At 38.1% G+C, this 15071-nt stretch overlaps 1 protein-coding gene and 1 pseudogene across 9 annotated transcripts in view; one reads left to right on the top strand and one right to left on the bottom strand.

Moving 5' to 3' along the window:
* Positions 1-15071, top strand: part of Veph1 (ventricular zone expressed PH domain containing 1) — a 297471-nt gene that overhangs the window by 203377 nt on the left and 79023 nt on the right. The window lies entirely within an intron of this gene.
* LOC141423547 (small nucleolar RNA U3) lies at positions 6348-6477 on the bottom strand (annotated as a pseudogene).

The raw sequence follows: 15071 nt of genomic DNA on the forward strand, positions 1-15071 counted from the left end.
TGTTATTTGTTTTTTCTCTTTTACAGCCTTCAATATTCTTTCCCTAGTTTCTTGTTGTTTTAATGATAATATGCCATGGGGTAGTTCTATTTTGATCAGGTCTGTTTGGTGTTCTGGAGGCTTTTTGCACCTGTATGGGCATGGATTTCTCTAGATTTGGGAAATTTTCTGTTTTATTTTGTTGAATATATTAAGCATTCCTTTTGCTTGCACCTCTTCTCCTTCTTTAATGCCCATGAGTCTCCATTTTTTGATGGAGTCGGTGAGTTCTTGAATTTTCTTTTCACAGGTCTTGAGTTGTTTAACTAATAGTTCTTCGGTTTTCCCTTTAATTACTATTTCATCTTCAAGTTCTGAGATTCTGTCTTCTGTTTGTTCTATTCTGCTGGATTGGCCTTCCATTTTGTTTTGCATTTCTGCTTCATTGTTTTTTCTGAGGTTTTCTATATCCTGACTCACTTCCTCTTTAATATTGTCTATTTTCATTCTGAGTTCATTTATCTCTTTATTAATCATGTTCTTTGTTTCACTTTGGTGTTTATACAGTACTTCTATAGTTTCTTTTTTTTTTTGTTCTTGTGCTTTCTCAAATTCTCTATTTTTGTTGTCTTGGAATTTCTTGGGTGTCTCTTGTACATTTTGGTTGACCATATCCATATCATCTCTATAAAATTCTCATTGATTACTTGCAGGATTTCTTCTTTCAGGTTGTTCTTGTGGGCTTCATTGGGTTCTTTGGCATAGTTTATCTTCATTTTGTTGGAGTCTGGATCTGGGTATCCATTTTCTTCATTTCCCTCTGGTTCCTGTACTAATTTATTATTGGGGGGAAAGTGGTTTCCATCTTCCCATCATTGCTCTTGCTATTGTTACTGTCCCTGTACTGTGTGTAATTTAGTATTATCTACCTTGTAATAATAACAATGATGATATCTAGAATGGAAGGGTGAGAGGAGAGGGAAAGCAAAGAAGGTAAAGAAAAAGGGGAAACAAAACAAAACAAACAAACACACACACACACACTCAAAGAAAAACCAGAGCCAAAGAAATAAATGGGGAGAGATAGTGTACTAATCAACAGTGAGCTAAACAGGCATTAGAGAGACAGAGAGAGGATAATAAAACAGAAAGAGAAAAAGAAAAAGAAAAAAATCCCCAAGTTCAACTGCAATAAAGTTTCAGTCTTAATAATTTTGGTGTTAGTCCTTCAGCCTCAGGTCCTGGTGTTGGTGTCTGCAATGAAGTTCTGTTGCTGTCTGGTAGTCTGTGTTTTGCAAGCAGTCTAGGAGCTGGCATCTGGCAGCATGGGAGCCCACCTGGTTTCTCCATTTAATGTGGAGTGAGGATGCTATGCATGGGATAGGGGTGTGGAGGAATTGGAGTTTTGCCTCTTCTTGGTGGTTTTTCCTGCCAGTGTATCTCCAGCATCTCTCCAAGATTTTACTTTAGGAAGCACACTTTCTGCTTCCTCCCTGTAGTCACCCTTGAGTGCTGTTTTTAATAGTCATTCCTCATCCGTCTTCGAATCTGGAGAACAGGAAAATTCCCATCAATGTGTGAATGGATAAACAAAATATAGCATATCCATGCAATGGAATATTGTTTAGCCATGAAAAAGAATGAAGTGCTAACTCATGCTACCACACACATGGGCCTTAAAAACATTACTTCACTTAGTAGTTAAAGGAGCCAGACACAAACAGCCAGATATTCCATGATTTCATTCATCTGAAATATCCAAAATAGGCATATATAGAGAGACAAAATGCAGATTTGTGGTTGCCAGGATCTAGGAGGAAGGGAATGAGGAGTGATTGTTAACAGGTGTAAGGGTTTCCATTTATGGTGATGAGGAAGTTCTGGAACTAGACAGCAGTCATGGTTTTTCATCATCATGAATGCACTCAATGCCACTGACTTATACACTTGAAAGTGATTAAAATGGTAAGTTGTATCTTATGTGTATTTTTACTACAATAAAAAATTTAAATGTATGGCTGCACATTCTGAAATAATAGATTCTGTAAGTCTAACTTACAGAGTGGCTTTGGCTAACCCTTCTGGGCTAACAGGGTCACTGTATGCTGGGCAGTATTTAATGCTTTATTCTGCCCTATAGGGTAATACTTCTATCTGCAAATTGCAAAAGCAGAAACTGAAATATAGAAAACAAAATTGCCAGTTCTACTGGCAGACAGTAGAACTGAGATTTGCATCCAGGCTGCCTGGAAGTAGGGTTTGGGCCATTAACTATTTTACTAGTATTACAGAAGTTTTAGGCTCCAGGCCCAAACTCCTGGGTTCCATATGTCAGGTCCGGGCCACTCTCCCCAACACACCAAATAAAAAGAAAAGTAATGGTGAAGGGCAGAGAAAGGAAGTTTATTATGAAACACGGGCAAGTGCAGGAAGAGAGAGGTACACAAGTCAATGCATCCTTCCTGTGCGGATATTTGCTTGAGGTTTAAGTAGGAGGAGGATCAAGTGTCTTTCATAGACATAAAAAATCCAAGTCTCTAAGAAAGGAAGAAAGCACTGTGTCTCACAGAAAACTAAAATGTAAAGGTTGGATGTATTTATTGCTGGCACATTCATAAAATTATAAAACATTAAAACTGAGCATAAGATACAAATCCATCAATTATGTGTTATGTAATTCATTTTAGGAACATTTTATTAGAGAAGCAGTATAAAATTAGCATAATGAAAATAAAATTATACATACACTCTCTATACAAGCAATTTCCTACCTGGCATTTTTCTATCAACTCTCACTCTTTTTATTTCTGTAAGTGTTCCTGTTAGTGCTTTTAGACCATATTTAGTTATGTTTAAATAATCTGAACCAGCATCCAGTCCAAGGTTAGACTGTCATAACTCCTTTATAAGCCAGCACAGTCCCTTTTAAAAATAGTTATGTCCTGTTGAAGAGATTTTCTGCAGAATGCCTCACCTTCTGGATTTGTGTGGTTATCCTCATGCTGTCTCCTAGCTTCTCCCTCCACTGAACAAGGTCTACCAGCTGAATTTTCCCAAAGATCAATACTACAGTTAAAGGTCTGATGGATCTAGGCCAAACTTTTTTGACTAAACTATATGATAGGCGACTTTGTACACAGGTTGCAACAAATCAAAAGACGTAATACTTACTGACTCCCTTTTGCTGTGATAAAATTCATCTATCAGTTTAGGTGTTGATTTTGACCCTCACAGTTGTTCTTCCCCTTGTGACTGAAACTGGACTTTCAGACCCACAGTCCAAACTCCTGGAATGACACATGCCAGGACCAGCCACTCACCCCTCTGCCAAATAAAGAGGCATGGTGAAGGCAGAGAAAGGAGATTTATTACACAGCTCAGGACATGCCGTTGGAAAAGACAGAGTAAGCACTCAGCCCATCTTCAGCCATATTCAGGGTACAGACATGAGCTATAAATGTAGGTAGACAAAAAAACTTGGGGCAGGGGAACAAAGTATTCATAGTTAAACCATCCCAGTCATAGCTGTGTTCTGGTTGACCATTATCTCAGTCCAAGGGTTCCAAGAAGGGTTCTGGAGAAGATGCTATCACTGTCATCACTGGAAGGGAGCAATCTTTTTCCCAAGACATGGTTACTCCTGCTCGAGGGTACAGCCTTGTCATTTTAGGTAATTGTCCTTATTTGGAGGTATGGTGTGTCCTGCAAGTTTCCACTGTTCCTTATGGGAAGTTTCAGTCCCTTGTCATAAAGATGTTATCAATTATTCCTTTCCTTCCTTGATTCCAAGGCAGCTGCAGGAGAGAATGGCTCAGAGAAAAGAACAATGGTTACAAAATGAAGGAGAGATGCCATGTTTTTCTCCTATGTTTAGTAAATTGCTGGACCCAAGTAAGGTAGTAAGTGGATTTCAGCAAAAGCAATTTGAGCACCTCTTACATGATCACCAATTCATGATGCTACTTTGACATTAGAACAATCCTACTTCTTATCACTCATCCATGTAATCACTTTTAAGTAAATTGGTAATATTTCTTTAAATTGATTGTGAAATTTCTGCATTCTTGAATAAAATACATTTCTCTTAATAGACAGATGGATAGATGATAGATAGATAGATGATAGATAGATAGATAGATGAATACAAGGAAAAACCGGGAGCAGAGGAAGAGAGGTACACATAACTATGAAACAGTCCCAGTCACTGGAGTGTTCAGATGGTCACAGTGTTGTAAGTTCGTAACGTCTCTCTCAGAAGATTCCTAGATTCTTTGTGTCCCACATGGAAGCATCCAGGCAGGACACATGGATGTAGTAATGGAGGTAATGGAGCTTATTAAAGGTAAGGGGAAGGCATCACAAAAAGCAATGGTGGCTCCACCTGGCCAGCAGGGCCAGGTGGGATGGAGAAACAAAAAGTAGAGAGCAGGCTTTCTGTTTCAAGGTATTTTGAAACCACAGATAATGTACAGGAAAGGAAAGATCTGAGCAGTTCCTGATAGACAATAACCAGCAAGTGGGGATGGATCTGGGTGGCACCTGGCCTAGGGTGATGAATCAAGCACTCTGTGTGTATTTGGAATTGAAAAGGAGCCCTGGTGGCTGTTAAATTTTTTTGTCATCACAAGAAAAGTTCGGAAAGAGAGAGAGAGAGAGATGTTCAATCTGAAATGCCCTAGATTAAGTCATAAATGTTTAAGAGTCCCAATCTTTCCCTAGTTTCAATCCTCAGTAGGTGGACACTGGAGTCAGCCACAGGTGGTCTGGCAGCTCATTGTCTCAGGATTGGACAGGTGGGGTTTTGTTACAATAAGAGTCATTTCTGAGTGATAAGTAGTGTTTGTTTCCTCTTCTGTCCTTCCTGGATTCCAAGATGGCTGCAAAGTGACTGCAGGAGAGAATGGTTCAGAGCAAAGGACACAGATACAAAATGGAGGCTGTGATGTCTACCTTTTATCTTGCTTTCAGCTAATTTGTGGGCCCAAGTAAGGACTCAGTGCTTTTTAGCAAAATCATCTTTTAAGTACCTGTTACCCAAGGAGGTAGCTGACTTTATCCTGTGACAATAAAGCTGATGTGCTTGCAGTGACAGGGCTGTCGAGCTCCTAGAACAACATGGATAGCTTGAGTTCTTAAAGAACAATGCATTTTTACTCAAACCTGTGAAGTACCACATTTCTCTTTTCTTTATTATTTATTTGCCTAATTGAATATTCACATGCCATGAAAGAAGTGCAAGACGAGTAGTTCCCTCTCATTGCAAATCTACTCTGCTGTGGGAGGCAATTTTCTGTGGTCAGAGATGCCCTGTCTGCATTGTCTTCTGTTGGAACAAAAGTTACATCCAATTTCTCAATATATCTCCCTTCTCTGACTCACAGTTCTCTAGCTAGACTCAGTAAGCTATCCCAAGTTTGGGTGAGTCCTAAAGTAGGGTCTTGGCTTCAAGGCATGCAGGGGGTGGAAAGAAGTAAAGAACATCATAAACACAGGAAATGTGGTCTAGAGTGATGGATAAGAAGAACCAACTAGAAGAGAATGTCACCCTCATCCAAGAATCACTATCTCACCCAACTGTCTGTATAAGTGTGGCTCACTTGCATTGGATGTTCAGAGCCTCTGTATTGCCTTACTGCAGGACACAATTAACACTGTGTTTTTGTTTTTTTTTTTTTTGTCTTTTTTGGTACTGGGATCGAACCCAGGGCCTCACGCATGCTAGGCAAGTGCTGTACCACTGAGCTACATCCCAGCCCCACAATTAACACTGTGGCCTATGGGTATGGTGCCCTCCCACAACACACACACATACACTCATGCAAATGAAAACCTATATGGCTGTGAGCAGTGTCCCTGTAGATGAGGCCCCAAGTCAGAGTGAAATTTGCCAGTCAGCAACAGCTCTTGAACAGAAGCAATTCTTAGCCACAAATGAAGGCCCACATCCTGGTTCCAGCCAGGCTTATCCAGGTAGACATGGGGAGATGCACAAATGGGGCTGGAACAATCTCCAGAAGGGAGGTTATTGACATCAGCTGGGTTGGATTCAGAACTGACTCCCATTCCAATGGGGAGATAGGTGGGTACCACCAATGGGAAGGAAGTGAGGGTGTGTAGGTTATGTGTGCAGGCATCTCTGTTTCTGTTCATCCCCAACCTGACCATTAGTCACAATTAGCATTAGTGGTCTCAGAGCTCCTGTCTGCCTCTCTTGGTTCTGACTGTGCCTGAGGTAAAACTTGCCATGGGAGACTGTTGCTCTTGGTAGGTGGCCAGGGCCAGGAGAGGCAAGAGCAGGCTCCATAGTCCCTATGCCTGGAGCATATGGACATTTCAGGCTCCTCCTTAGTGCTCATAGAACCAGCATGTCAACTAAGTGCTCACCTTTTGACATCTAAGACCTGAGAAAGATCTTTCATTGCTTAGCCCACTTGCTGCACAATCGGAGAAACTTCTCTAGTAACAAACTATAGAAATGATCCCCAAGAGTATATTCCATTCACTGCCACTTCTATAGCTACAGGAGTTTAGCCCAGAACTCAATAATAATAATGAGGCATATCCTTGTAAAGGATATATATATATATATATATTATATATATATATATATTATATATATATATATAGTGTATATATATATATATACACTATATATAATATATATAATACAAAGTGTACAAAGATAGAGATTTTTTATGAATAGTGGTAGATACTGTATAGATGCTCAGATGATTGTATACTAGGAAGTGTGGAAGGACCCCTCCATGGGGGCACCAGCCCAGATATTTTCTGCTAGAGATTTCCTCTGAGCAAGAAGTTATCATATACTGCAGATGGATTTTAAATATCTCTACTATTTCTCTATCTTGACTTTCTGATATTTAGATTCTCCTTCACAAGAGAGGGCTCTTGGTAAAGAAGAAAAATTAACAATACAGGCCTTCCTGATGTGTAAACATTTTGTGAAGTTACAAAGTGAAGTCATTATGATGGAAGGCATGAGAAAAAAATTGAGTTGTGAGTGTCACCATGCTTTCAAGTGTTTCAGGTATGAAAATTTTACAGAGAAGAGTAGCTTGGTGAGCAGGTTGTATGCAATCCTGCCTTACAGGAGAGAGATCACCACCCTGGAACTTTATGGTTTTGGATTAGCACTTGACATCAGATTTTTCCTGAAAGGCAAACTTCTCAGATGCCAGAGGTTTCCTTACCCCCACCACCTTGGGGAAGGGGCATCACTCCTATAAGCCTTTATTAAATGAAGGTTATCTTTTCACCCTAAAGTTTGTGCTACCCCATGGACCACTGGGAATTCACCAGTTAAGGCAGGGATAATTCAAGTTTATTAACTTTCACTTTAGTTCATCACTAGATCATTCAGTATTCTAGAGGATAAAATATATAAGCAGCAGTTTCAAATTTACAACTGGAAGGCTGAGTTTCTTGAAGCTGAATAACATTACTATTCTATTTGATGATATAACTTTTTCTCTGGGCAACAGTAAGAAAATAAAGGTATAAATAATTAACCAGAAACCATAAAAAAAGTCAACTATTTAACTTAATTATGATGATGAATGTCATCATTGCTGGGTTTCAGGTCACATAGGAATAAATGTTATACATAAAAATAACTTGAAAGAAGCAAGAGATGAAACTGTCTTTAAAGATACATTGACCTCTGTCATGTGAAACATTAATTTATAGAAAAGTAATTTTAGGATTATGACATTTGCTTTCACTGTCGATGCTCCAGTTTCCAAGGCTAAACTGACAGAAGTAATTTATAACTTTGACTTAGTTCCTGGATTCCTTGTGCCTTCATTTCAGTTGGTTCACACTGGGAGCAGTAGTCCCTGAGACCAGAATTTCATGGGTCGCTCACGGGGGCTTCCATCGAGAGGAGTATGAGCTTGAACAAGAATGTGCCACTTAAGTCATCAGCAACCCCGTAAAATCAAAACTGCAATTCAAACCGGAAATTTATGATTCTAAACACCATGAAAACAAAAGTGAGTCACAAGTTATAAGATTTAAATAACTTCAGATAACTATGTCTAAACCAAATTCCCTTTCAACTCAGACTACTAATAGCTATTTAAACTAAGCATGGCTGTGTGTGGCTGCAGAGTCAAGAAGGCACTCTGGAGTCCAACATTCCGGGTTTGTCATGTGTCACTACTAATCACGTGACCTTGGACAAATTACTTAACATCTTTGAGCTTTAGATTCTTCCCTGAAATTGGAAGTATCTATTTCATTCTCAGGAGAAATTAGGATTAAATGGCAATACGCACAGAAAGCTCTTGGAACAGAGCCCAGTAGATAAAAAGCAATCATTAATGTTGACTATTTTCCCCTTACTTTTCTGGGAAAAAAATCTTTCTCTCAGGTACGATACTTTGACTATGACAAAAGATCAGCCTTTTCTCAGTGTTCTTCCTTCGTTTCTCTGCTTATGAGCTCAGAAACAATATGATGCAGAGTCCTAGAATTTCCAAAGATCTCTAACAGAGCAGGTGAAAGTGTCAAGCACTGTTACATCTTCTTGCTAGAGGTTCTACTTCTATCCTGTCCCCAGAGAAATTTATTGTAGTTCTATGAAATTTCATTACAGCATGTACTTCAGTATTAACTCCATAATAAATTCTTTTTTTAAAATAAGCAACAATTAGGTTGAAAATGTCAGGAATCTGAACATCCTAGATTTCAAGGATCCCTTTCTCTAATTAAAACAGCATTGTAGCAACATTAAAATGTTCCCACTGCTGAGGGACCTTTTTTCTTTTTTCCACATACTACTAGCAGTATGATGACAGTGATAACAATGAACACTGTTAAACACTTGCTCTGTGCCAAGTCCACATCTGTGTGAGAGCCTCACATGAAGTCACCCACTTTGAGTGGGGGTAACCCACTCACACAGTTCACCTGGCACTTTCCCATTCCTAGCACTGAAAGACTTGGGTCCAAGAATCATCTTAGTCTCTGCAAACCAGGATAGTTGGTCATCCTTGGAAGTAAGTGTTATGATATTCTTCTCAAGTGAGTCATACAAAGGTTATGTAATTTGCCCAAAGACACTTCATTAGTAGGCAGCAAAGTCTAGCTGCAGGGTCTGTGCTCTTAACCACCACCTTGGAGGAGAATGGGACTTTGGGGAGGCTGGTCCTAGAGTAACTCCTGTAAGGAAGGGCTTTTCAGTCTCTCTCTCTCAGGAAAGAAACACTGCTGTGAAAGCATCCATCAGCTCATTTAAAGTAGGGTAATGAGCAAATCTCACTGTGTTCTTTCATAGCAACATGAAACAGTAACTAGGCCCATTTTTTTTAAAGTTTTCAAATAAGAAGTTTGCAAGTACTGCATATATGAACCAAGTAACACTACCTGCTACTGTGTGTGATTAGACCTCAGCCCTCACTCTCAGTGCCCAAACACTTCTTCAGCCAACTTCCCACAGTCTATTCCATGCTACACAACTCTCCACACCACAAGTCCTATATTGCAAGTCCTTCCTGGTCCGTGGTTCATAGACTCATGGTGGGGTAAAAGAATTTAGAAAATCCTTCCTTGAGGATAATCCAGTTTTGATAATTTTAAAAGATGAATTCTATCTTACCTTGTCCTTTATTCTCCTATACCTATCTAATGTCTACCCCATGATCACTCCCACCCTCACCTGACTTCTAGGATGGTGGAGGTTCAAGTGAATTAGGGCAAAGGCTGTAAACTCTGGAAGACAAAAGAGGAAAACATTTCCAACTATAAATATTAGCCCTATTCCATGTTAGTGAGATGTCATTTAAATTACCTGCTTTAACAAATGTTGAACAAATTTTATTGTATATATTTTCTTTTAAAATTATATAACTAACACATGAATAAAAATCATAAGAAATAATTCAAGCAACACAAAAATAAATTATGTGTCACTTCAGACAGGGATAAGTTCTGAAAAAGGTATTTTAGGCAATTTGTTGTGCAAACACCAGAGAGTGCACTTAGCAGAACCTAGAAAGTGTAACCTACTACGCACACCTAGGTTTTATGGTAAATACTTTCTTCTAAGAAAGTATCAGACCCAGCACAAGAGAAAGTGAAGCACTCAGGAGACACAGTAAACACCAGTTGTGTGAGGCTACTGCCAGCATAGCATGGCATACTGTTTTGTAGTGAACTTTTTTTATAAGTAGGAGTATAGTACAAAATTAATGATAAAAAGTATAATGTAGCTGGGTGCTGGTGGATCATGCCTGTAATCCTAGCTACTTGGGACGTTGAGATTGGGAGGATTGCAGTTTGAGGCCAGTCCAAGCAAAGAGTTTGTGAGACCCCCATCTCCAAAGTAACCAGAGCAAAATGGACTGGAGGCATGGCTCAAGTGGTAGAGCATTTGCTTTGCAAGAGTGAAGACCTGAGTTCAAACCCCAGTCCCATTAAAAAAAAAGTATAATGTAGTAAATACATAAAGCAGTAACACAATCATTTATTACCAATATACTCTATAAAATTGTGTTGCTATATACTTTTACACCACAGGCAGCACACCTGATCTGCTTACACCAGCATCACTGCAAACATGTGAGTAACACATTTCACTATGATGTCATGATATAATGTCACTAGACAGCTCCCTTGTGATCTTATAGGATCATCATCACAAATATGACTTATCAATGACTAAAACAATGTTATGTGGTATATTTTGCTGACGTACAAGGTGCACACGCCCCAGCTCCATTCTCACTTCTCAATCCAGAAGCAATCTTGGTCAGTGGTTGCTCTGTCCTCTTTACTGACCTTTTCCCCCTGCATTCATATAAATGTGTGTTTGCATACCATTAGATAACTACAAATTATTTTCACAAAATCCAGTTCAAAGGATAGAATGTCATCTATGGTTTATACATTTCTAAGTATATGATTGATACATTTGTTTTATCAAAGCAATCACTTGCAAAAGAATTTGACTTCATTCTCCAGTTGGCTCAACACAAATGCATCACTGATACTTGTTTGACAACTGGCAGGAATTTTTGGCATGAGGAGGAAAATGAACAGAGACATTGCACACCTGTGCATACGATGTAGCCTGTGTTCACCCAGCTGCTGCAAAGAGACTGTGTATTTGTCAACCAATGATATTGCAAGTAGAACTTAGTAAAAACTAGGAAAACCCCTCTTTCTAATACCTTCCTGCCTTAGCTTCTTCACCAGATGAGAGTTTTGGTAGCTGTTCCTTAAGTGAGTATCGGTTTGACAAGTCTCGTTTCTGAGCATCTTGTACAGAACTGAGCCTGGAGAAATCAGAATGACTAAAGCAAATCTGTACTTTTGAAGAATACTAGGTATTATTTCAGAAATTTATCTTTGCCTTTGAGAATCTAGCTTTATTTTACTTAAAGTACTTTCTTCTATTTCCTACATCAAAGTTATGAAATAATTTTTATTCTGTTCAAAACTTTAGACTTTAAAATTTTGGGGCAAGGAGTTGTATAGTTTTATTCTAAGACAAACATGTAGTTTGCAAATCATATGGAATTAAGGTTTGACAAGTGGTCCACACTGACTTGTGATGCCTTATTCCATTCATGGAAGCAAAAGCAAGTGTGTTTTATTTATTTTTTAAACTGTTGCATTTATGGTTTATTTTTGACAAGAGTATCAAGATAATTCAATGGCAGAAAGAGTAGCTTTTTCAACAAGTGGTACTGAGACATCAGGATATTCACATATAAAAGAATGAATTTTTATACCATATATGAAAATTAAGTCAAAATGAATTAAAGACCAAAATACATGAGTTAAAACTATGAAATTGTTAGAAAAAAACACAGGTGTAAATCTTGGTGACTTTAGCTTGGGGAACGGTTTCTTAGCCATGATACCAAAAGCACAAGTGGCAAAAGAAGTTGATTTGGGCTTCTTCGATATTTAAAAACTTAAAGCAAGCATATTTAAACCAGTAAGCTTGTTCTATATGGTTTTTCCAACATTTTTGCTAATGGCCAACTTCAAAAACATACTTTATCTTACCTTTGTGAAAGCTCTCATCAGACAAATCACCAGTTCATTTCCTCCTACTTTGTCTTGTTCAATACAGGACATACATACAGTTAAATAGCAGCATTATACGTGCATCCTTTTTCAGTGTTTTGAGTTACATTCCATGTCCTTGAAATGCATCAAAGGAGAATTAAATGGGAGTTTGAAAAAAGGGCCTCAAGAGGTCCTGTCAGCTAGGGACAAGTAGAAGAGAAAAACTAGTCCACCTGCTCCTGACAACTGTCCTGTCCTGAGTACTGAAGCCAGCCCTGGTAGCCCTAGACAAATGTCCAGTTGGCTCTGAGAAGTCAACAGACACATATCTTTACCATCCTCCATAGTCCTTCATTGAATCATGGACTTTGGAGACAAAAGTTTATTCTACAGTGAACACATGTAGTTAATTATCTCACTATGCCCCATAAACATGTACAATTATGTGTTTATTACAAAAAAGTCCACTCTATTATAATCATTCCCCAAAAATAAGTATAGGACTATATATGAACCAACAATTCCATTTCTGAGTATATACCAAAAATAATTTAAATCTGAACCATGTTCACAGTGCCATCATTCACAGTAGAACAAAAGGTATAAATAACCCTAATACCCATGGACAAATAAATGAATAAACAAAACCTGGGAAAATATGCCATGGAAAATAACTAGCTAAGACTGTGATTGTCTGACACCTGGGTCAGTGATCTTTCCATTGGGTCATACTTCCTTTGTAAGGTATTTGTGTTACCTCTATTTTATCTGAACCACTCAACCATGTACTGGGTTCAAATTCCAATTCACCTGCTTCCTGGGGGTTGATCTTGAGATTTCCTCTTCAGTGGATAACAAAACCTACTTCATCAGGGGTGGATCCAATTTGTTACACTCGATCTTAGTACAAAGTAAGGAATCTGAAAATTAGCTCCCTTCCTAAGTCCCTCAAAATGCCTTCTTTGAGTTTACTTAGAAGCTATGAATTTCAGAAATATATTCCTGTGTTTGACTTTTTATAAATCATTATAGAAATATAGTTTAGATATGAAGAAGACTGGCTGATTGAAAACCCTGAGAAACAAGCCAGATACATACACATAACACACATACACACACACACACACACACACACACACACGTATATATCCCTTATTTACCTGGGAGAGAACTTACAAAATATAAATTTGGCACAGAATTCAGCACAAGAGCTAAATTTTTTTTTCCTAAAAAGTAAAGCCAACTGTTTGATATGTCTGCCAGCTATTGGAAAAAAATGAAAGCCCTGTTTCATTTCCATTCTTAAAGGCATGTATCCCTAAATAAAAAATATGTAATAGCAAAGACTATATGTAAGTGACCACTCTAGGAGATGGATTATAAGTGCCCAGTCTACCAAGAAGAATGATGTGTTTCTCAGATCCAAAGCAGATATTTAGAATAGACACACTTGTCAACTGATAGCAGGGCATCATAGGCCACCTCGATCATAGCCAAAGTCCTCCTTCCCCTGATTCCACAGCTCTGCCCACCCCTAAAGAACTTGGAGCCTAGTCATTTTGATTATCCCCTCTGGGTTCAGAGCCTTCAGCTACCCCCTCCTATCTACTCACGAACTCAAGAGACCAATTGTTTCCATTTTGCACAGGCCTTTTAATGATTTGTCTTTAAAGATTTGTCACAGGCCTCTAGATTTATGAAAATATGTCCTGCCTCAAGATTGACTATATAATAATTGCACAGAAATTAACACCTTTGGCTATATTTTCAGGGATGAACATCTTACATGGTCTTGTTAACAATACTAGAAATTTATAGACATTGCTAGCTGTATGTAGTTCAGCTGAGGAAGTATACAGTATGACTCTGGAGAAGGAGGAATGGCTTTGTGAGAGAAACACAGGTCTTGCATTTTAGTGAACTTGGGCCAATATTCTGGTTCTACATCTTACTTGATTAAATCACTTGACTCTTTGACCTTCTAACTTCTTAAGTAAAAATACAAATACTAAAAATAATTATGAAGATTAAATGATAATTACATAAAATGTCTAAAAGTGGTACAAAAGTAAATACTGGAGTGGGGGAAGGGCAGGTAAATACTAGCACAGAGGGAGCAGGAGGGAAAGGACACTGAGGGGTGAAGAAGATGGAAGTCTGCTGCATGCATAAATAGGAAGACAGCACAATGAACCCCACTAAACACTGTTTAAAAAGGGGGAAGATGGAAAGCGGGAGTGGGAATATAACAGAGGGGGAGAACTTGTTCAAGTTCACTGTGCACATGTATCAATGAAATCCTCTCATATAATTAATGTATGACAAATCAAAAATTAAGAACCAAATGAAAATACTAACATTGGCTTATTCCACACATTAGCTTGTAAGGTAATTCGCACACACATAAACTAAAATCTGATTTTTATTTTTTATTATCACTTTTCTTGATTTAGAATTTCTGCTAGACTTTTAAATAATCTCTTTCTGAAACTTTATGATGTCATTTAACACTTTATATTTCTAAAATGTTATTATTTCTACATTGCTAATTTTTAAGTATTTTTATAACTACAAAACAAAGAATTTCTTTTCCAAGATGTAAAATTACTGGTGTCTGGAATACAGGTGAAATGCAAGTGGCTAAACTAAGGAAGAATGTTCACACTAACAAATAGCTAGCTCCTTCACGCTGGGTAGGTGACTATGTGGAGTGTTTAGTTAAAAGTGTAGAGAAAATTTCAACGTAGAAATTTTCATTGTATTATTATTAGTAGTATTTCTTATTATTTTTCTGGGAATACCCTTCTCATTTTATATTTGTGGCTCCAGAAAAAAAAAAAAAAACTATACAATGAACTGAAATACTAAACATTTTTTAGCCATGTTCTCCACACCAGGTACTATGGCAGGTACCATGCACAATTCTTTTTGTTTGTTTAAGCAAAAGCTACATTTTATTTTATTTTTATTTCTTTTTAATTTTTATTTTATTCATATGTGCATACAATGTTTGGGTCCTTTCTCCCCCCTTCCCCCACCCCCTCCCTTACCTC

This window comes from Castor canadensis, chromosome 5 (genome assembly GCF_047511655.1).
Source record: "Castor canadensis chromosome 5, mCasCan1.hap1v2, whole genome shotgun sequence".
In the NCBI taxonomy this organism is placed as follows: domain Eukaryota; kingdom Metazoa; phylum Chordata; class Mammalia; order Rodentia; family Castoridae; genus Castor; species Castor canadensis.